General features: G+C 64.1%; 1 protein-coding gene and 1 long non-coding RNA gene across 9 annotated transcripts in view; one reads left to right on the top strand and one right to left on the bottom strand.

The window, feature by feature from the left end:
• Positions 1–19,210, bottom strand: part of CABIN1 (calcineurin binding protein 1) — a 101,510-nt gene that overhangs the window by 13,623 nt on the left and 68,677 nt on the right. The window lies entirely within an intron of this gene.
• Positions 5,101–9,844, top strand: LOC130704600 (uncharacterized). Its single transcript, XR_009005014.1, has 3 exons — positions 5,101–5,181; positions 8,751–8,811; positions 9,272–9,844. It is a non-coding gene; the product is annotated as an uncharacterized LOC130704600 (long non-coding RNA).

Here is a 19,210-nt window from a genome sequence, read left to right as displayed (position 1 = left end):
CAGGAGGGTGCCAGGCCCAGCAGTGTAAGACCAAAGAAGGGCCCGGCCCGCCAAGGCACTTCAGACATCACCGTGGTCCCCACCACAGCCTGCACGGGGCGGTGACACAAGGCATTTACCTGTTTTTTTTTTTTCCCTTGGGTTGGGGGTGCCAAAACGAGCCGAGGCACACGCTGAGAAACTCCCTGGAGGGCACGGTGTCCCCCCACTTCGGTCTGCCACCCAGACCCCGCCACTGCCAGCCCACTGGGAATTGCCAGGCAATGCCTCAATGAAGACAATTTCCGGGTGACACTGAGAGGGGTCTGCCTGCCACCTGCCCTGTCACACGGAGGCACTACCCGCTGCCCGTCTCACCCTCTGGGACTGCTCTCCCAGCCCGGCACTGACAGTCTGGTGCATCACGATCATGGACGTTTCCAGGCACACAGCTGGCTGAACCTGCTTGCTGTGTAGTTGGGAAGCCTGGGCCAGCAAGGGGCAGCCCGCCCCCAGCCACACTGCTGGACGGCAGCCAGCCCGGAGGCATGTGGCCCCTCCCGCCTCAGCCACTGACTCAGCGTGCTGAGCAGCCCCTCCTCGGGCAGCCAGGACGCAGCCACCACGACAGGTCCAGTTTGCATCCCTTCACACAAGAGTTCAGCAGCAGAGGCCCCCATGCACCCACCCAGAGGGCACGTGTGCAGGCCCCAGGGAGGGCAGGGGGCGCGCTGGGACCGAGAAGAAGAACGGGGGCAGCAGTGTGTGAGAGGAAGACTGGCTGCGCTGGGGGGCCTGAAGGACAGGCCAAAGCAGGGTCCCAGCAAGTCGGAGCCACACAGCAGGCAGCCCACAAGAAGAGTCCTGGACAGGGTGCCTCGAGGGAGCGAGGCAGCTCTGGTGCCAGGCGGGGCTGGGGGGCCACGACTCAGGCCCCCTCCTCACTGTGCTGTCCCCCAGACTCCCCTCTCCCAGGCAGCAGGCACTCCATCCTGGCTGGGATGCCGCCTGCTTGGAGAGCCGCGGGTGGTGCAGGGGGTGCAGCGGCGGCCTCAGAGCACTCAGAAATGCCAGGACTGTGCTCAGAGCTCACCCGTGTGCCAAGCGGCTCATACGGAGTGTCCCAGCCGACCCTGCAGCCCATCAGAACAGCTCTGGGCTCCTGGCTGACAGATGAGGTCACCGAGACAGACTGCAACCACCTGAATAATTCATGGAACCCCAGACTCTGGGCTGAGCGCTTAATACCAGTTACCAAATCCTCCCTGCAGCCCCGAGAGCTGGGCATCCTCCTGCTGCTCTTGAGGAAACCGAGCTGCAGCAGCTGAGCCCCACAGCTGGGCAGGCCAGGGGTCCTGGGAGCTGGGGTGGGTTGCCCTACTTGGGGACCCTTAAAGACATCCCCGAGGGAGCTGAGGCTGGGTCAGTGGCATGGTGGGGTGCAGCTGGGCCAGCCTGCACCCTTGCCCACGAACGTGCCATCCACTTACAAGGGGGGCTGGTAAGCAAGGCGAGGCCAGAGCCTGGGCAGGAGGGCCATGAGGTTTTGGCCTCTGGTCACCGCAGCCTCGGCAGGTGGTGCCCCAGGGAAGGGACGGACAGCAGATGGCCCCACTGGCATGGAGCACTGCTCCTGGCTGCCAGGCTAAGGGCGTGCTCGGCCCATGGCTCACGCTGTCTCCAGCACATTGTGGTCTTGGGAGAGCTTCTTCCTGGAGGGGCAGGGGCTCCTTTCCCCCAAGATTCCTGATCGGCCAGCCAGTCCACACCTCCCTAACCGCCTCAGTGTGGGCCAGAAGGAGCCCGGGCTCCCTGCACCCCAGGAGGGCTGCCGGCACAGCCTCTTCATCCAACCCGGGGCCAACTCCGAGCTTGGCAGACGGAGGGCAGAGATCCAGACACAGTTCTGGTTCACAGGGCAAACCCAACCACCCTCTGCTGGGCCACCACTCGGGCCATTCTCCATGGCATACTTCAGGGTAGTTCCAGGGCTCCCAGCCCCATGTGTCACCTTCACGGGCCCCACCCTTCAGTCAAGGCTCCTCCACTCCAAGGGCCCAGGCAAAGGCTCCCCAGGAAAACAAGGGGCCGGGAAATGCCAGGGCAGGAAAGAAGGCCGAGAGAGGCACGGCCCAGTCGGGCTCCACTCCATCCGAGCCACACTCAGCCCCAGGGCCAGGCTTGTCTGGAAGGGGGTGAGGCTCAGGCCATGCGGAGTGGGTGGAGACTCGGATTCGTCCTATGCCCACACCGGCAGGGACAGTCGGTGTGTGTAATCAACCCCGCCCAAGGCTGCCCAGTGACCCTGGGGTGGGACCAGGACACAGGGGCCAGACCCCTTTGTCCCCCACTCTCTGCGCCCTCCCTGAAGGCTCACAAAGGAACAAGAAGTCAGCAACACGACCTGTGACTTACAGACGTAGAAATGGGGGTGCAGAGAATTAGGCAGTGACACCAAGTCACTTCAGTCTTCAGCTGGGGACTTGGAAGCCCTGCCCTCAGAGGGACGGGGGAGCCAGTGCCCTCCCCAGCACCCTGAGGGCCTCAGAGTCTTCGTGATCAAGTCCCTGGGGCCCTGTTGTGGGAGTCTTCCCGGAATCCTGGGCTCCTCCCACTGTCCCCTGCTGCCCCACCCACAGGACTCAGATGTGGCCCCTTCCCCACTCTGCTGCCACCGGGGTCATGCCCAGCCGGGGCACCAGGTGTGGCTCAAACAGAAGGACAGAGGAGAAAGTAACGACAGCTAGGAGCACCCAGAAAGGCCGAGAAGCAGCTGCACCTAGGAGCCTCATGTAGGAAGTGAAGAGGGAAAGGCGATAGGGGACCCACAGCAGGCTGGAGGGCGGGAAGAGGTAGAAGCAGGTGGTTGGGCAGGCGACCCAGAAGGGCCCGCGTCTGCTTGGTGCCTTCCCAGGCCCAGCCCAGCCTGAGCAAGGGCTGCCACGGGGTGGTGTCAAGGGCCGACCTAGCTCTCGTGGGCAGCAGCCAGTCCTGAGGGCCTGAATCCTGCCACGCAGCCCCCCCAGACTCTGAGCTGCCGCCGGTGGGCAGGCAGGAGGGGCTGAGTCTCTCTTGCTTACTGGCCCCTCCACCCCCTGAATAGAGCTGACCTTCTGGGGGGCCACCAGGCAGGCCTGCACACCCTCCACAAAAGGAATGTTCCCGGTCAAGACCACAAACCCTGGCCCCAAGTCCCCACAACCTTGGTGCAGCTCTCGGGCGGCTCTGAGGGAGTTGCCAGCGCTGCACCTGAGCCAAGGCCTGGTCAGGCCTGGGGGAGTCTGCACCCCAGATAGAGCCCCCGCAGGTGCTAGGGAGGCCCCTGGGTCCCCCAGGGCAGCTCAGCCTGGCAACTGCACAGAAAGCCAAGTGCATCCCAGGGACTGGGGGATCACATGGATGGGTCAGGCACACCCCCAAAGGGGTCCATGCTGGTGGGATAAGCAGACACAGATGGCTGCCATCCAGGGCGAGGGGACAGATGAGAGATTGGGGTAAGGAAAAAGGGGCTAAGAGAGCAAGGACTTTGGGGAGGGGGTTGTACAGGAAAAGCCAGGGAGGAAGCCAGAAAGGAGCAGGAACTGGAGGAAGAGGGAGGGGAGCCCCTACCAAGTGAGGGGAAATGGGCAGTCCCCTAGAGTCGACCTTGTGACCCAAGTGTCTTGAGCAGAAGGTACAGAGGAGCGTGAATTCTTTCATCTTAATTTTTAACTCAGTAATAGAGCATGCGTATTTTCCTGCACCATCAAAAACTCCCCATCACTTAAAAGGACCCCAGTGCGTCACCCTGCAGGTGTACCCTAACTCACTCAGTCCCCTCCTGGGTGACATTTGGGGCGGAGTCTTCAGGATCATTAGGAAGAATGTCGCTGAACAGCCTTCCCCACAGAGCTTTTCTCCCTCTCCTCGGGGTGGATCCCTCCCCACAGAGGGGACAATGGTGGGCATGCAGCAGCCGGTGCTGTCCTGGAGGCCGTGCCTGGGCTCCTGACCTAAGATGCAGGGAGCGTCCCACCTGCCCAGGCCCTCCCAGCCCCGACCTGTCCCACGCCCACAGCATGACAGGTGAGCAAGTCCTCCCACAGCCGCTCAGCCCAACATCCCTGTTCACAGAGAACACAATGCTGCGAGCACCCCAGGGAGAGCCCGCCTCCCCAGCAGAGGGATTCCTGCAGCCCCCCCCCCCTTGGCATGGGTGTAGCAGTGACTCAGCGCTCCGAGCAGGCGAGGCCAGGAGAGCCTGCTGGCATCCCACTCCGAGGAGCAGTGGGCTGGGGGCTGTAGGAGCAGGAGGGCGAGAGGGAGCCCCTCAGCAAGAAGAGGTGTCAGGGTAGGAGCTTAGGAGCCTTTTTTCCCAGAGAAGCATAAAAACTTTGTTTCCAGGACAGCCTCAGTGCCGCAGCCCAACCTTGAGCTGAGCAAAGAAAGTGTTGGTATCTGGACTGTGAGGCCTTGAGGTCAAGAGCAGCCCTGGGGAGAATACCGGCGCCCTCCACAGTCTTGGGGAGACACCTGTTACCTGTAAACCCACGCAAACCTCCCAAGCAGCGAGACCACTCGGAGAAGGGCAGAGAGGGCTGTGCAGGGCTGCATCTGGTGCCCATGAGTCCCTGGGGCCGACAGTACTCACAGGGCACCTTCCCAGCTTCTCCCACACATGACCCCACTTACACCTCCCCCGGAGAGACTAGTTCCAGGGCACACAGCCAACAGGGAGCTGAGCTGGCAGCAGAACTCAGCCTACCCAGCTCTTCCCGCTCCACCCTGCCTGCCCCCAAGTAGGGTGAACATCACAGACAAGCAGGCCAGCAGGGCATCACCTCTCCCACCGCCAGCCCAGATGGCTCCATCGCCTCCAGGAACTGCCCTGGTGGAGTCCTGAGGCCTTTGGGGCCAGGACTGCGTTTCCAGGTTGCCATCTCCCCATCTTCCTGATGCCCTGCAGAGCTAAGGGCCCTGCACCTCCCACAGCAATCGGAGCCACCATCCTGCTCCAGGCCTTGGGTTAAGGGCGCGCCAGGGGCGGGCGAGGCTGAACACCCCTGGGGGCAGGAAGCCCTGCAGCCTCCTCTGCAAAACCATCAGGGCCGCCTCTCTGGCCTTAGGGTTGCACAGAGGCCGCCAGGGGCGCCTTGGCCCTGCCCCCAGGAGCCGTCCAAAGCTGGGCTGCGAAGGGAAAGGGATTCCCCGCACCATCCACAGGTAATGAGTCCCCAGCGCAGGCAAGGGCTGGGGAAGCCTGCAATTTGCCTGCGGCCGGTGCCCGCCCGTTTCCAGCGTCTTCTGCCAAATCAGATGTCGCACACGGGATCCCCAGAACTGCCAGGCCGTCCGTCCCCTCCCCCTCCGGGGAGAAGCAGAAATGACAAACTAAAAGCGCGGAGGCAGCCCACCCGGCAACTCCGTCGGACCCCCTCGCCTCCGCGCCGAACCCCTCCGCCCCCTCCCGCCCACTCTGCGGCGGGGCAGGGTCCCCGCCCAGCCCGGGGCTTGGCGTAGGCCCGGCGCTCGCCAAGCCCCGGCACCATCTTCCCGCCCCCGCACGGCAGCTATTTATAGCCGGGGAAGCACCGCGCGGGGTGCTGCTGCCCACCCGCCGGCCGGCTCACCATCCCCGGTAGTGGCCCGCGCAGCTCCCGGTCCGCGCCGCCCGCCGCGAAGTTGCTGGGTCGGCAAGCGAGCGGCTTTCGCTTTCGCGCGGCCGGAGCAGCGCACACCCCCGCGCGCCCACTCGCGGCCCCGGCGGGTCGGCTGGGCTCGCCCCAGGCTCGCGGGCGGGCTTCTCCCCTGGGCCCCGCCCCCGTCCCCCGCCCCGGTCCGCCCGTCGCCCACCTGGCGCTGTGCGGGGCCCCGGCCGGGGGCAGGGGGCGCCGCGGCCCCGCCGCCTGCCGACTTCCTCTGCCGCGGCGCCCGGGAAACCGCGGCCCGCGGGCTTCCTGCTGCGCCGGGCGGGCCGGGGGCCAGGCGGGGGGCGGCCGCACGAGCCGGCCCGGAGAACTGAGCCAAAGCTCGGGAGAGCGCAGAGCCCGCGGGCAGAGGGGAGACACTGTCGCGGCCCGGCCCCCGCCCCGGCCCCGGGCAAGTTCCTACCCGCCGGCTCCGCTGTGGCATCTGTGCAGGGAGCTAGGGCGGGCGCCGGGCCATGGCGCGGAGGCTCGCTCGCTCGCTCGCTGGCTCGGCGGGCCGGGGCGGGGCGGCGGGGCCGGACGGGGCGCGGGCGCTCGCTCGCTGTTCGGCCTGGAAGCGGGCCCAGCGGCACGGCTGACTTTGCTGGCCAATCCTCGCGGGTTCCGGGCCGGGCCGCTGAGGGTACCGGGGGCACAGCCCTCACCGCGGGAGGCTGTGGGACCTGGCGTCCCAGGCCGAGCCGGGTAGGGGCGGCCAGGAGTGCGGAGGGCAGGGCGACAGGGGCCAGCGACGCGCCGGGCCGGGGCTGTCCTCGCCTTGCACGGGGCCGCTCTGTGCGCGGGGCCCCTGGAGTTGTGCCCCGAGGGCCCGGTGCAGGGCAGAGGCGTGGGTGAGTGGGGGATGTCCTTGCTGACCCAGTGGGGCAGTGGGAGCCGGAGTGAAGACTCTCCCAGGCCCATCCTCAGCGGGGAGGGCAGGACAGGGGCATCACGGCATCCCCCAGGGGGCTTTCCAGCTGGGAGGGGGCTCGTTTTCCAGTTGGCTGTGAGACCCCAGGAGCATTAGACACTGGGGGGAGGAGTGGGGCTGGGCAGAAGCCAGGCAGGCTCAAGAGCCCCTCAGCCTCGGCATATGGCAGCCCTGCAGAGGCCTGCGGGTGCCAGGAGTGGGACTGTGCCCCTTCTGAGAGGAGTGGGCTCAGAAGGGACGCCCCCGGCACCCACAGCCCCAGCGAGCACACAGCACCTTCCTCTCTGGCTTCCTGTGGAGCTGGCCGCCCTAGTTGCTTCTCCTGCCCCAGCTGAGGACAGGCCGAGCAAAGGCGCTGCCCCCAGGCCAGGCACCGACCTCCCCACCATCCCTCCCCGCCCTCAGCACCACGAGGGCCCGGCTCTTTCCTCCTTCCCCAAACACCCAGATGCCTCGGATCCACCAGGTCCCTATCCTGGTGACACTTGTCCTGGTGACATCTCCCCAAGCCAGATAGTTTCCACCTGTCCTGCCCCGGCTGGCTCCTGCCCACCAGCTTTCCCAGGCTTGCCACGTGCCCCAGTCCAATCGGCCCAAGGCCAACCTTCAGCCAGGGGGCTGTGCACTCCCTGCCTGCCCTCCCTCCGGGGGGCGCAGAGGCAGTGGCTCACACTCCCTGGAGGATCAGGACTCTCTGTCTGGCCCTGGGCTCCCAGAGGCCACACAGCTGCAGGGAGACAGGCCACCTTGAGGCTATGCCCACTGGGCTGGGTCTCAGGCGAGGAGTGCTCCCGCCGCATGTCCTCAAGTCACAACAGCTGTTCACTGTCCACACTCATGTCGTCATGACACCCACACATGGGGACAGATTCAGAGTCACACAGCAGGAAGTCCAGTATGGCTGAGAGCCACCCCCAGGCCTGGCCGGCTCCAGAACAGGTGGGGACACTCCCCCCAGCTGTCCCCAGGGCTAGAGCAGACATGGGACGCTCATGCCCTGCACAGGTCGAGTCAGACCCAGGGAGGCTGAAGATGTGTGTGGGCATCACATCTGGGCCAGAAAGAAACGGTGCGTGTGGAACGGGTAGTTCTCTGGAAACAGGGCCCTGTGTGCAGGAGGCCTCCCACACAGCTTGGAAGCGGCGGGTGGGGGCAGCCCGGGGCTCAGGGTCTTGCTGTCACAGCAGGCGGGAGGCCATGGTGGGCAAGGGGAGCTCAGGAGCTCTGGGGAGATATGCCCCGGGCGAATGCTGGCTCCTGAGGGCTCCACCTCCTTGGCCTGCTCCAGCACCACACAGCACCCTGCACCCCAGCCCTCTCCAGAGCCCCAAGAGATGGGCATCACCGTCTCTAGCTGCCAGGCCGTAGAACAAGGAAGTGGGGACCACCCTCCCTGACCCCCCCAGGGGGAAACATTTCTGTGCACATGGGGATCCCCCCGGGGCTTCATGCGACAGCACTGTGATAGCGGGACTGGTGGGCCTGAGAACTTCTGGGGCCTGAAAAAACCTTGTGCCCCACCTGGCACTTGTCAGCACCCTATGAGGGTCCTAATTGCCCACAAAGCACTTGGATGTGCAGGACACAGGCCTCTGACTACCGCCCCGGAGAAACAGCTGCTCCCCACCTCAGGGCCACCCTGAGGGCCTAAGAGGGTGGGAGCTCCTGCAGCACTATGCCACCCTTGGGGCCACCCTGACCTTGCTCCCCCATGGCCAGGAGGAGCCCCCGTGAGCAGGGAGGGGCTGGCCTAACCTGTGAGCTGGCTGTTCAGGGTTAATCCTGGGGGCGGGGGGGGGGGTGTCCCTGGCCACCTTGCCAGGGTGCTGAAGGGTGTGCTCCAGCCTGCCCCTGGAATCACCCTTGTCACTGGCCTAGTCACAGCAAGCACCCCAGGACTGCCTGAGCCTGGCAGGCTCCTGGGGGGAGGACTGATGCAGAGGGGGGTGCATAGCCCCGTGCTGCAGACAGGCCTGGCACCTGAGAAGCCCCTTGACCTCAGGGCAGGACGAGCCCCACACTATCAGGGTGCCCCACTGCCTCTCCAAGGGACACCTAACCTTAACCCCCCAGAGCAAACTTCAACAATCCATCATAAGAAGAAAACAAACATCTGAGGACATCACCTGATCCCCACGGGGGCTTTGCCTGACAGACCCCTCTCCCCACTCTAGCCCCAGGACCTGTGGGTGACTAAGAAGACAAGGAAGATGGTGGCAAGGGCAAGGGCAACAGGTAATTGGCCCTGAGAGCCACCTCCCCCTGCCTTGGGCCTTACTCGTTGACCTCTTCCAGATGGGGGGCTGGGGGCCAGCAGGAGGAAGAGGTGGCCAGGGCTGAGCTGGGGAAGGAAACAGCCCACACACAGGCCCCTTCCTGCCCTCGGCCCAGAGCCCAGGCCTTCCCCCCATGGCCCTCACCCCAGGCAGCCTCACTGCCTACAGGACCCTGTCTTTCTTCTCCTCAGCCCTAAGGAAGAGGTTCTGGTCCATCCCCGGTCAAGGGCCAGCCCTGGGAAGTCCTGACCTTCACATCCCCAGCCACCATCCACCCAGCACCCCTTGGCGGCCAGCGGGGAGGTAGGCAGGCCGGGGCTGCACCCATGTCCATGCTGGGAAGTCGGGCAGCCAGCTTTCCTCTTGCGGCCCCCACCTGGCTATCCCCATTCGTTCTCTGCTCTACCACCATCTCTTAGGTGAAGCACTTGCATGCCCGTCAGGGCTGCAGAGGGGGAGCTGTGAGCCCGGGACCCCAGGGATGGCCGCCAAAGCCAGAAGGAGCCAGAGGAAGTGAGACTGGACGACTCCAGCCTTGTCTGTGTGAGTAGCCCCTGGCCTGAGGGTGGTCAGAGACAAGGTCCAGACTGTCTCAAGGCGTCCGTGTTGAGTGAGGAGCAGCAGAGGACAAACAGTAGCTTGGGGTAGAGGCTGTCATCCCTATGCAAGTGGAAGGGAAGACTCCAAGGCCAAGAGACGTGTGGTGGACCGGGAAGTGGAAGTCAGACTAATGGACCAACGTGTGCAAGAGCCCAGGCCTGCACCCGGGGCGGCGTGCAGAGCGTGTGGCGGGCCTGCTCACACCTCTCTGGTCACCTTCCTCTCTGCGGGCAGCACAGCCCCCTCGAGTGGCCACACCTTCCTTGGAAACACGCACCTGTGCTTTGCCTCACACACCCCAGGCCTGCACCCCCAGCAGAGGTGGGCTCCGGGCCCTGCAAAGCCAAGACCCAGACCTAGAGCTAGCTGCTGGCCAAGGTGCCACCGGCTGTGCTGCCCATGGGACCATGTGGCCCAGTGGCCTCTCACGGCCACCCCTTCTCAAGACCTGACCCAATGCAGACCTGCAGGCTGCTCCTGGTTCCTTCCTGCCGGCCGTTACCCCAGCCCCCGCCTTGACCTAATTGCAGTCTTCCCCAGGCTAAGTCCAACGCTGCCTTTTAGGTAGCAAGAATGCTTCTTAGAGTTAACAGTCCAAATTCTCAGCACTGGAGCTTTGAGCTGCCAGCTGGTCTGGAGGTGCAGGCCTCTCCGCTGTGGGATGCTGGCTCTGTGTGTCGTGTGCCTGAGCAATCTCTCTGCCGGTAGCGTGCCAGCCTCACAGGCCCACGGCAGCCAGCTTCCTCACCTTTCCCTGACGGCTGAGAAAGAAGCTCGCCTTCCACCCTGGGCACACAGACCCCAGCTGCAGCCCCATCTCATTCTCACTAGGGCCTCTGGCGCTCAAAAGCAGCTCAGACTATGCTCTGCAGCTGCAAAGTATCGTTGATGTCACCGAGTCCAGCTGTTTTGCCTGTTTGATCCATGAGTAAGGACACAGGTGGGGAACAAGGACCTGCCCAGGGAAACACAGAGGGCCGGGCACAAGGACCCCTGTCCCTCGGTCCAGGGCAGCATCCACCTCAGCAGACAGCTGTGCCCATGCCACGCTGAGCTCCACGGGGATGAGCACACGAGTGTGCATGCACCTCCACCAGTGCCTGACCTGCAGGGCCTGCCCAAGGCCCCAGTCACCATGGGGCAGAGCCAGGGTCTCGGTCATGGATGCCAGGGCTGTCGTGGGCAGGCACTGACACAGCCATGGCCCATGTCAGCTTGGCTGACCTGGCAGTTCCAGCCCAGCTGGGGGCTCAGGAGCGGAGCTGGCCTCAGAGGGAGAGAAACAAGGTTGGGGTGGGGGACAGAGCAGCTTCAGGAAGTGGCAGGCCTGTGGGCTGGATGCTGATGGACAGGGATCTCCCCACATGGCAGCGGGGGTGGGGGTGGCTGGGACGATCAGGGACGGCCAATGGGACCACGTGGAGGGCAAGGGGTGCCTAGTGTGTGCAGTGGGGCTGCACGTGGCCTCATGGAGAGAGGGACTGCCAGGGGTCTGGGGAATGGGCAGCGAGGAGAAGAGAGGCCAGCAGGCTTTGATGCCTCTCGGGGTGATCTGGGACTCGGCGTGTGTTTGATGGGGCCCAAGAGAGCCTCCTCAGAGCAAGAGGGTGCTAACACTTGGCTCCTTTGAGCCCGCCCCACGTCAGGGTTGGAAATGAGAGATACCGTCCAGGCTTCTAGAATAGCCCAGTCTTTGGAGGGCTGCTGAGCTGCTTCCGTTTCATCTCAGGAGGGGAGCCCGCATCCTAGAAAAGCCATGTCTGATGTGCACATGGAGAAAACTAGGACAACCCATCCACCATCTGACCCCTGGCTCCTAATGAATGGCCTTTATGGGCTCGGGGGCATCTGTGCTGAGTAAGTGGGGCCAGGTTCAGGCCACAAGTGGTGGCAGTGGCCGTGGCCTGTGCCAGGTGTCTTCCCTGGATGACCAGCACAGGATCCTCATGCAGGGAGGGGCCGAGCTGAAGGGGTGGCGGGGGTCAGGCACTGACCACAGACAAAGCTGACATCCCAGGCAGAGCTGGTGCCTCCACTGGCATTCGGGTCCCAAGCAGGCTTACAACCCGCCACCTCCCCCAAACCCTTCACACTCGTGTAGAACATCAGAAGGGGAACAAACTCGTCCAGGCTCGTCCTGCAGAGCAGGGCTCTGTCCCCAACCTACAGGGGTGCCCCGAACCAGAAGAACAAATGCGAGATGTTACGAGCGCAGCATCCCTCCCCTCTCTAGAGCGCCGTGCAGCCTCTGCTGTGGCCCGGGGGCCTCCCACTGTGCTGTAAGGAAAGAGGACGAGGACCGGCCCCTGGGAGCAGGGCCCCCACACCTGCCGGACGCTCCTGCTGGCAGGTGGCGGAACTTGCAGAGGCCTGAGTCCACGAGCCGAGCCAAGCAGCGTTGCAGCACATATCCAATCACTCTCTGGCTAGAGTGCACCCTCCCCCGGACGTGCCTCTGGATGACCATGGACGTGGGTGGCCCTGGGGACGGCCAGCCCTGCCCTCTCCAGCACCACCTGCCCTGCCCAGTGCCGACCCTCACGCGCCATTTGGCCTCTCTCTGTTCCCTCTCCTGGACCACCTTCTCCCTGGTCTGTCCGGCCACCTTGCCCCCTTCCCCTTGCTGCAGCTGGCCGACCCCCTCTCCTGCACCCTCGGCACACGCAGGGTGCCGGGTGCACTGCTCACACCCAGCCCCGAGGAAGGGGGGGCTGAGGCAGGGGCTCCCGCAGGTCGAGCCCTCCCTCCGAGAGCTCGCTGCGCCCGAGCACCGCCGTCTCCTCCTCATGGGTTTCCTGTGGTGCCCCTGCCGCAGGGCCGGCTTCATTCCCCACCCAAGGGGGGCCTGGTGCCCAGGGTTCCCCACCCCTCCTCTGAGTAGGGCCAGGCGGGTCCCTCTCTGGAAATAAAGCCCAGCACTGAGCCGCTGGGGCTGGGGCGGCCTCCCCTGCAGCCCGGAGCGGGCCCTTGCTCGTCTGTCCTAAGCAAATTTGCCAGCGTCCCCACATGGGGAGCTGGGGGGTGGGTGTGACAGGACGTTATCTGAGAGTCAGTGCCACCCTGGCAAGGGGCTGGGCTTCATGGGGAAGTTCCACCTGCTTTGGCATACCTTAATTTTAGACTTCTTATACCTAATTAGAGATCAACATCTCAAAATTTGTTTTTAATCAACCAAGTTCCTGCACATCCTTCCCAACTGGCCCCGAGCCACCTCGCCTCCTTCCCACGGACCCCAGTGAGCCCGTGTGCTCTTTTCCATGAAGTCCCTTCCCCCACCTGCCTCCTCCTCCTGCCAGGGCCTTCCTGGATCCTCTCCTGGACACAGTGGCCCCGGGGCACATGTGGTAATGGTCTCCCATGATCCTCGATAACCCCGTAAGGTGGGTCTGGTCAGCCCCAGTTTACAGATGAAGAAACTGAGTCTTACCAATACTGAGCGGCTTGCCCAAAGCCACCAGCTATGGGTGGGGCCAGGCATGGTGCAGGGCCTGAGGCTGGCCAGGAGCAGAGTCGAGGGTGAGGGCGTGGGCGGCCTGTGAGTGGCCTCAGCCTGGCCTGTGACGGAGTACGTGCTCTGCCCCCAGGGGCGTGTGGTGGCCACAGCCCATCACCATGGAAACCAGGCAGGGGCCCCTGGAGCCCTCAGCTCTGGTTTGGATTTCAAACCCAATGCCACTTTCTCAGAAGCAACTTGGTCAAATTTTCCAAATAGGAAAAGTGGAAGGAAAAAGAGAGAGAGAAATTCCCAGCCTGAAGCCACCCCAGAAAGACGGCCTGGCTCCTAAGCTGGGGAAGCCCTGTCTGGGTGGCCAGTGTGGTGGCAGGGCAGAGACCCCATAGCCTCCCCAGGGCTCATGCCCCTCCTCTGGGGAGTGGGCGGTGGCGGTACAGCCCAAGCAGGTGGGCCCAGCCCTTCCTGTCTCTGCGGGAGCAGCTGCCCTTTCGTGTTTCCCAGTGGGGTGTGTGAGAAAGGGCTCTTTTGGAAAAAGGGTTGGAAAACCACTGACCTCATCCAGCTGGCCCGCCTTTGGAGATGGGGAAACTGAGGTCAGGGTCGGGACCAGGAAGTCAAAAGCAGGGCTAAACCCCGAGGATAGGGCAGCATGGCTAGGCCCAGAGCAGGCGCACAGGAAGATCTGTGGGTCGGGCCCCATGTGGACGGGGCGCTGGGCCATCCACACTCCAGCCCCCTGCAGCAGCCCCGCTCCACGCCATGGGGTTGCCGCCCAGCCCTGCGCTCGGGCTCCTGGGCCAGCGCCCATCGCCACAGGAAGGCCGTCCTCCCTCGGGGCTTCCACTCCAGCTCAGGATGACTCTGAGCTACCCAGGGCACACCCGGGAAGCCCGCAAGGAAGGGGAGGCGAATGAGCAGCAGCCACAGACACGGTGCCCTGAGGGGATGGGGGACAGGCAAAGGCCACCAGATACACCCTGCCCTCCCCTATGCCCCCACCCATTGCCAGACCCCTTAGGGACCCATAGCTGCTCTCCACCCTGCCCCCTCCCACCCCCAGAATCCTCTGTTGGGGGGGGGGTACGCTCCTGCCCGCTGCTTTCACTGTCAAGACAGGTGCTTGGAGGCATGATGGCAAGGCAGTCACGCACTCTGGGAGGGGTGGGCCCGGAATGGTCACGTCCTGATTGCACCAGGCTGCTCTCTGGGGCCCAGTGTGTGGCTTGTGGCCATCTTGACACTGTTGGGACCACAGGGCTCTCGAGTGCCAAGCGCTGGACGTTCACATCCCCCATCTCACAGATGAGGAGGTTGGGTCTGTGCAGTCACAGGGCACCTGACTCGGTCAGAGGTGTGCCGGCCCACGGGGGCGGCCCCCCGGCAGAAGCAGCGAGCCTTGGCTCAGCCGCAGCCCCCACACTCCCTGGCTCTGTGGCTCAGAGCTTGTGGTCTTCAGAGTCCCTCCTGCCGGGCTGGGGTGGGGCCAGCTAATCAGGGCCAGGCAAGCAGGATGATGCCCAGGGCGGAGGTGGGCTTGAACCTCCACTCCTGCCGGGCTGGGCGCAGGCTAGGTGGGGAGGGCAGTGGGCAGGGGGTGAGAAGCATCCAAGCTCTGCTCCCTGCGGGCTGCGCGATGCTGGGCCTCAGTTTGCTCACCGTGAGATGGGAATCATGGGGCCACAGGAAGGAAGAAATGTCTGCTGTCCCCGAGCTCCTCTGTGCCCCATGGAAGCAAGCCCTGTGGCCTCCCTTCCATGGCAGAGGCCCGCTCCCTGACATTGTTTCCCACCTCAGCCCAGGGGACAGGCCACAGCCACTGCCCTCCCACAGGCCGGGAGCCACAGGGAGGGCCTGCATCTGGAGTGAGCCCCAGCACTCCATGGGCCAAGAGGACTAAGCAGAGACTGGCATAGCCAAGCACCCTCCTTCCCAAAGGACAGGTTCCTGCAGCGATTCTGCCACAGCCGAGGCCTTGGGGAGCCCCCTTTCTCCTGGCCCTGCCCCGCTGGGTCCTGCTCCTGCGGCCTCAGGAAACACAGCCCTCCCTCAGCCCTCTCCCACGGCTCCCTGCGGCTCCCTGCCATCCGTGGTCTGAGCAGCTGCCTGCCCTGCTCCACTTTCCAAACCCTCAAGAGGGCCCTGGGCCTCCTCCGGAAGCTGCCCCCCTGCCGCCCTCCAGACGGCGCCTGCCTGGGGCAGTGTCCCAGGGGGATGAAGCTGAGCCTGATACGTGCCTGCCTCAGAAAGACTCAGCGGAGACACTGATTCCAGGAGCAAGCCTCTGAGAAATAACTTGCAGTGGGAAAAGCAGTGCACACTGGAAAATGTTCTTCTCTCAGGAATGTTACACAGCAAGCTCCTGACCATTCTGGATGCGTATACAAACACTGCTGTCCCGGGGCTGGCCAGAAACTCCGGGGTGGAGGCTGTCCCGCAGGATGTGGGCCCCGGGGCAAGTCCCGTGCCCCACTGGGGGACCATCATGGTGGGGTCGAGAATGCTAAGGGCTGAAGCACACTGCCGCCTTCTGCCCAGGCATCCTGGCACGGCCACCGCGGTGAGCCCACACCTGGACACAGAAACTGTCCCCAAGGGCCAGGCAAAAATGAACGTGGGGGCAGCCCGTCCAGAGGCTGCTTACGTCTGATTGGTTTTTTAAAGTCTAGCTGTGAATGGGGGTGGCTTGGCTTGGGCAGGGATTTATGACCGCTGTGGTCCTGTCAGGGCGGGGGCCCGGGCATCCTGCAGACGGGAAGGCCTTGGGCACCTGCTCCAGGCTGAACCAGGCCCAGTGGGCTGGAGGCTGTGAAGTCCCATGAAGCTTGCAGAGCCGAGGACACGGGAAGGAAGGAGAGCTCAGGGCGATGCTAAGAAGTCACAAGTTTGCTAACCTTTTAAAGACTCTTAAAAACTGGGCCTTTTCCCTTGGAGAACTTGAAGTGATTCTTTTGTTTACTTTGCTTTTGCAACCGGCCCATCAATCAACTCAATAATGCTAAAAATAGCGCCACAGCAGCGATTCCTACTACAGCCCAGTGTTCGATTTCCTCAATTTAAACTTTTCCCTTCTTTTCTGTTCTCTAATTCCCACTGACGTGACTGGGTGTCCTTTACCCTGATGTCAGGACGGTGTTGTGCACAGCCTCAGTGATCGCAGCGAGGATGGGGCAGGCGGTGACCTGCCACGGTCCCCCTCCATCGAGGGTGGGGACAGGAACAGAGGCCCGGGAGGGGTGTCCACTGGTGACAAGGAATCCCAGTTTCTTCTGGGAATCAGTCGACACCAGCACGTGGAACTGAACCACCCTCAGGTAAATGGTAGGACGATGAACTGCGGGCCTGTGGAGGCACCCTGTGTCTCACTCACCCACGCAGACCCAGGGCCCACCCCTGGGCCCACATCCACCTGAGCCCTCACACTCTCTGTCCCTATGGCCCTGCCTGTCACCCTGTCGGTCCAGGAAGGTGCGCTGGGCCCATCCTTGCCTGTCTCTGGGGCCCGTCCACTGGCTGCGTTCCCACCGCCCCGACTTGTTTCAGAACGTCTGGATCCCGGTTCAGGTGCCCATGTGCCGTGTGGCTGGGCCTCGGTTTCCTCCTCTGTAAGGCAGGGATGACGGCACGACCAACACCTTGTGGGTTCTAAGGATGCAATGCGCTGCTGTGAGTGGTGACGTGCTGCTGTGAGCAGTGGCGCCCAGAGGAGTGGAGGCCAGCAGCACGCCTGGCCCTGTCCCAGCCCAGCCCCTCCAGCACGTCTGCGTCAGCTGGTGTCACATCTCCCCCCTGCCAGCCCCTCTGCCCTGCGAGGACCTGGCCCGCCCCTGCGGGCACGGGGCCCCCCCCGGCTCCCACTGCTCTGTGGTGCAGGCACCCCCACGCCACCTCCTCTGCCTCTCTCGACCTCCTGCTCACCCTCAGGTTACGGGCTCTGACCTCCAGGAGTGGTGGGGCTTTATTCAGGCCTGAGGGTCTCAAAAAGCATGTGTGCAAAAGTGATGGCAAACCCACTGCGAGCTCTGGGCTCCCACGGCCGTTGTTCACCTGGTTGCCTCCCCCAGAGACCTGGTGCCCCTCAAGAGTGGGTCTCACTCATGGCATGATGGAAGGTAATCAAGGGCCACGTACAGAGTGCTTCGCCACCAGGAGGTCTCAGAGAAAGGGAGGAGCAAGGGACCTCTCCCCCACCCCAGGAGGGGGCAGAGGCGCGGGATACAAGCTGCCACACTCACCTCCCCGACACCCACACTCTCTATAGCCCAGATGTGGCTGCTGAACTCCAAATGGCACAGCTGCTAAGGGAGCAGGCCTTGGAGTGGGACACACCTGGATTTAAATCCCAGCCTGGCCACTTGTTAGCTGTGTGACCTTGGGCTACTCCCTGGGCCCTGTACCTCATTCAAAGGGGGTATAACAGAACCAGCCTCCCCAGGGCCCTGGCCGCTGTCACAGCTGCTGGCAGCTACTGTGCAGAGGCCCACTTGACATTCTCTCCCAGGACCCACAGCAGCCAAGGCAGCCTGGGAGGGGCTGTGAACAGGGCCCGGAAACAGGGCCACAAGCTCTGCTGTCCAGCCTGGTGGACAGAGACTAGAAGAGGGCTTTTGGTTTTAACAGCCTAAAATGCCCACCGGCATCAGCCTCCCCATCTGTACCTGGGGACGGTAACAGTGCCTGCGCACCACAGACGTGCTGTGGGGACCAGAGTGAGCACCCGTAAATGGGGCCAGTCCTGCCACTGCCCCCCGTCCAAGGCCGGGCCAGACCAGGCACAGATGCTCTGGACTCTCACTGCCGCTGTGCTATGCCTCGGGAGCCCCAGCAGGGTGGGCCTGGGGGTCTACACAGAGAGGTGGCGGGGCCCAGCCAGCCAGTCACTCGAGGCCATGTCCACATGGCCCCGCTGCCCAGGGGAGGCCCTGGTCTACACCGTAGCCAGCTACTGACCCCGACCCCCCATCAACCTGGCGTGCGGCCTCACCTCCCAGGGCAGGGCTAGATGCCCGTGCCCCCTGACCAGGCCACCATCCTCCTCATCGCCAATGGGCCAATCCCAGTGTGGAGCCAGCACTGGCCTTCCGCCCTTCCTCCTCACAGGCACTGCCGGCTGCCACCCGCGGCTTCAGCACCAGAGAGCACAAGGTCCACATCCCTCCTCCGGCCTAGACTGGCTGTGGGACCTTGGCCAAGGCACCTCACCTACTGGCGCCTCTGTGAAACGGGACTAATAATCCAGCCACTGCGTGGGTTGGCCTGTGGGCCCTGGATCTTGCTGTCAACTGGCCCAGGGCCTGGCCAGCCCAGGGCCTGGCATGAGCCGGTCTAACACCCAGGCGACACTCGCCTCGAGGTGTGGGCAGAGGGACAAGCCGAGGTGGAAGGTGACCGGGTCACAGCCGGGCCCGAGTGGAGGGAAGGTGACGTGGGCGGGACCAACTTCGGAAAAGCTGTCGGTCTGCTGTCAGGCGGGCGCTTCCTCTTCTGGCTGTCTTGGCCCCGGCCCAAGCGGGCGGGCAGACTCCGCTCTGGAGAAGCCATGCCGGGGCACCCGCAGGCCGGAACACCCCACACGGACACGCTGCAGCTTGTTTACTGCCAGGAGGCAGCACAAAGCCCTGCTGCCAGGGGCGGGTGGGTATAATTAACTGGGTGGAGACCAACACCTCTTCCCTGGGTTGAGCCTGCAAAGGCCCTGAACTTGAGGCTGGCATGCGGGGGCGGTGCCACTGACTCAGTCAACGGGTGTATGCAAGTGAGGCAGGGGCTGCCTGCCGGCCCACCAGGCGCTGAGCTGGAAGGGTAGGGGGAAGAGGGGCCGAGTCTGGCCCCACAACAGGAGGTGGCTGTCCCAGGCACAGACCCCAGGGCCTGGCCAGGGCTGGGCGCCTCCTCGCTAGGGGCTGCTGCTTCCTAGCTGACCTTGTCCCAGGGACCTCTAGAGGGCGGGAGGGATTCACATTTACCAGGCACACCCGCCTGCCGGGCACTGTGCTGGGGGTGCATCAGGGGCAATGGCAATGCTGTTCTAGATGAGGCCCCCATCTACGGATGCCCAGGCGCACTGAGCTCTAGAGGCCAGGCCCTGCCCAGCACCACGGGCTCTCTCCCTGGGGGAAGGGTGCTGGCTGAGGCCTGGCCTACACAGTGGGCCATACCTGGGGCTGGGCCATAGCTGGGGCTCAGAGGCCCCTGGCCTGGGAGGTGGGCCCGTTGCACCTGCCCCTCCCTAACACCGGCATCTGCCACTGGGTGGGGTTGGGGGACCCCCCAGGTCACACAGCCAACTGGTAGCGAGTCAGAGTAG

Source organism: Balaenoptera acutorostrata, chromosome 13, assembly GCF_949987535.1.
Source record: "Balaenoptera acutorostrata chromosome 13, mBalAcu1.1, whole genome shotgun sequence".
In the NCBI taxonomy this organism is placed as follows: domain Eukaryota; kingdom Metazoa; phylum Chordata; class Mammalia; order Artiodactyla; family Balaenopteridae; genus Balaenoptera; species Balaenoptera acutorostrata.
The sequence above is the reverse complement of the archived record's forward strand: the minus strand, read 5'-3'. Positions and strand labels throughout refer to the sequence as shown.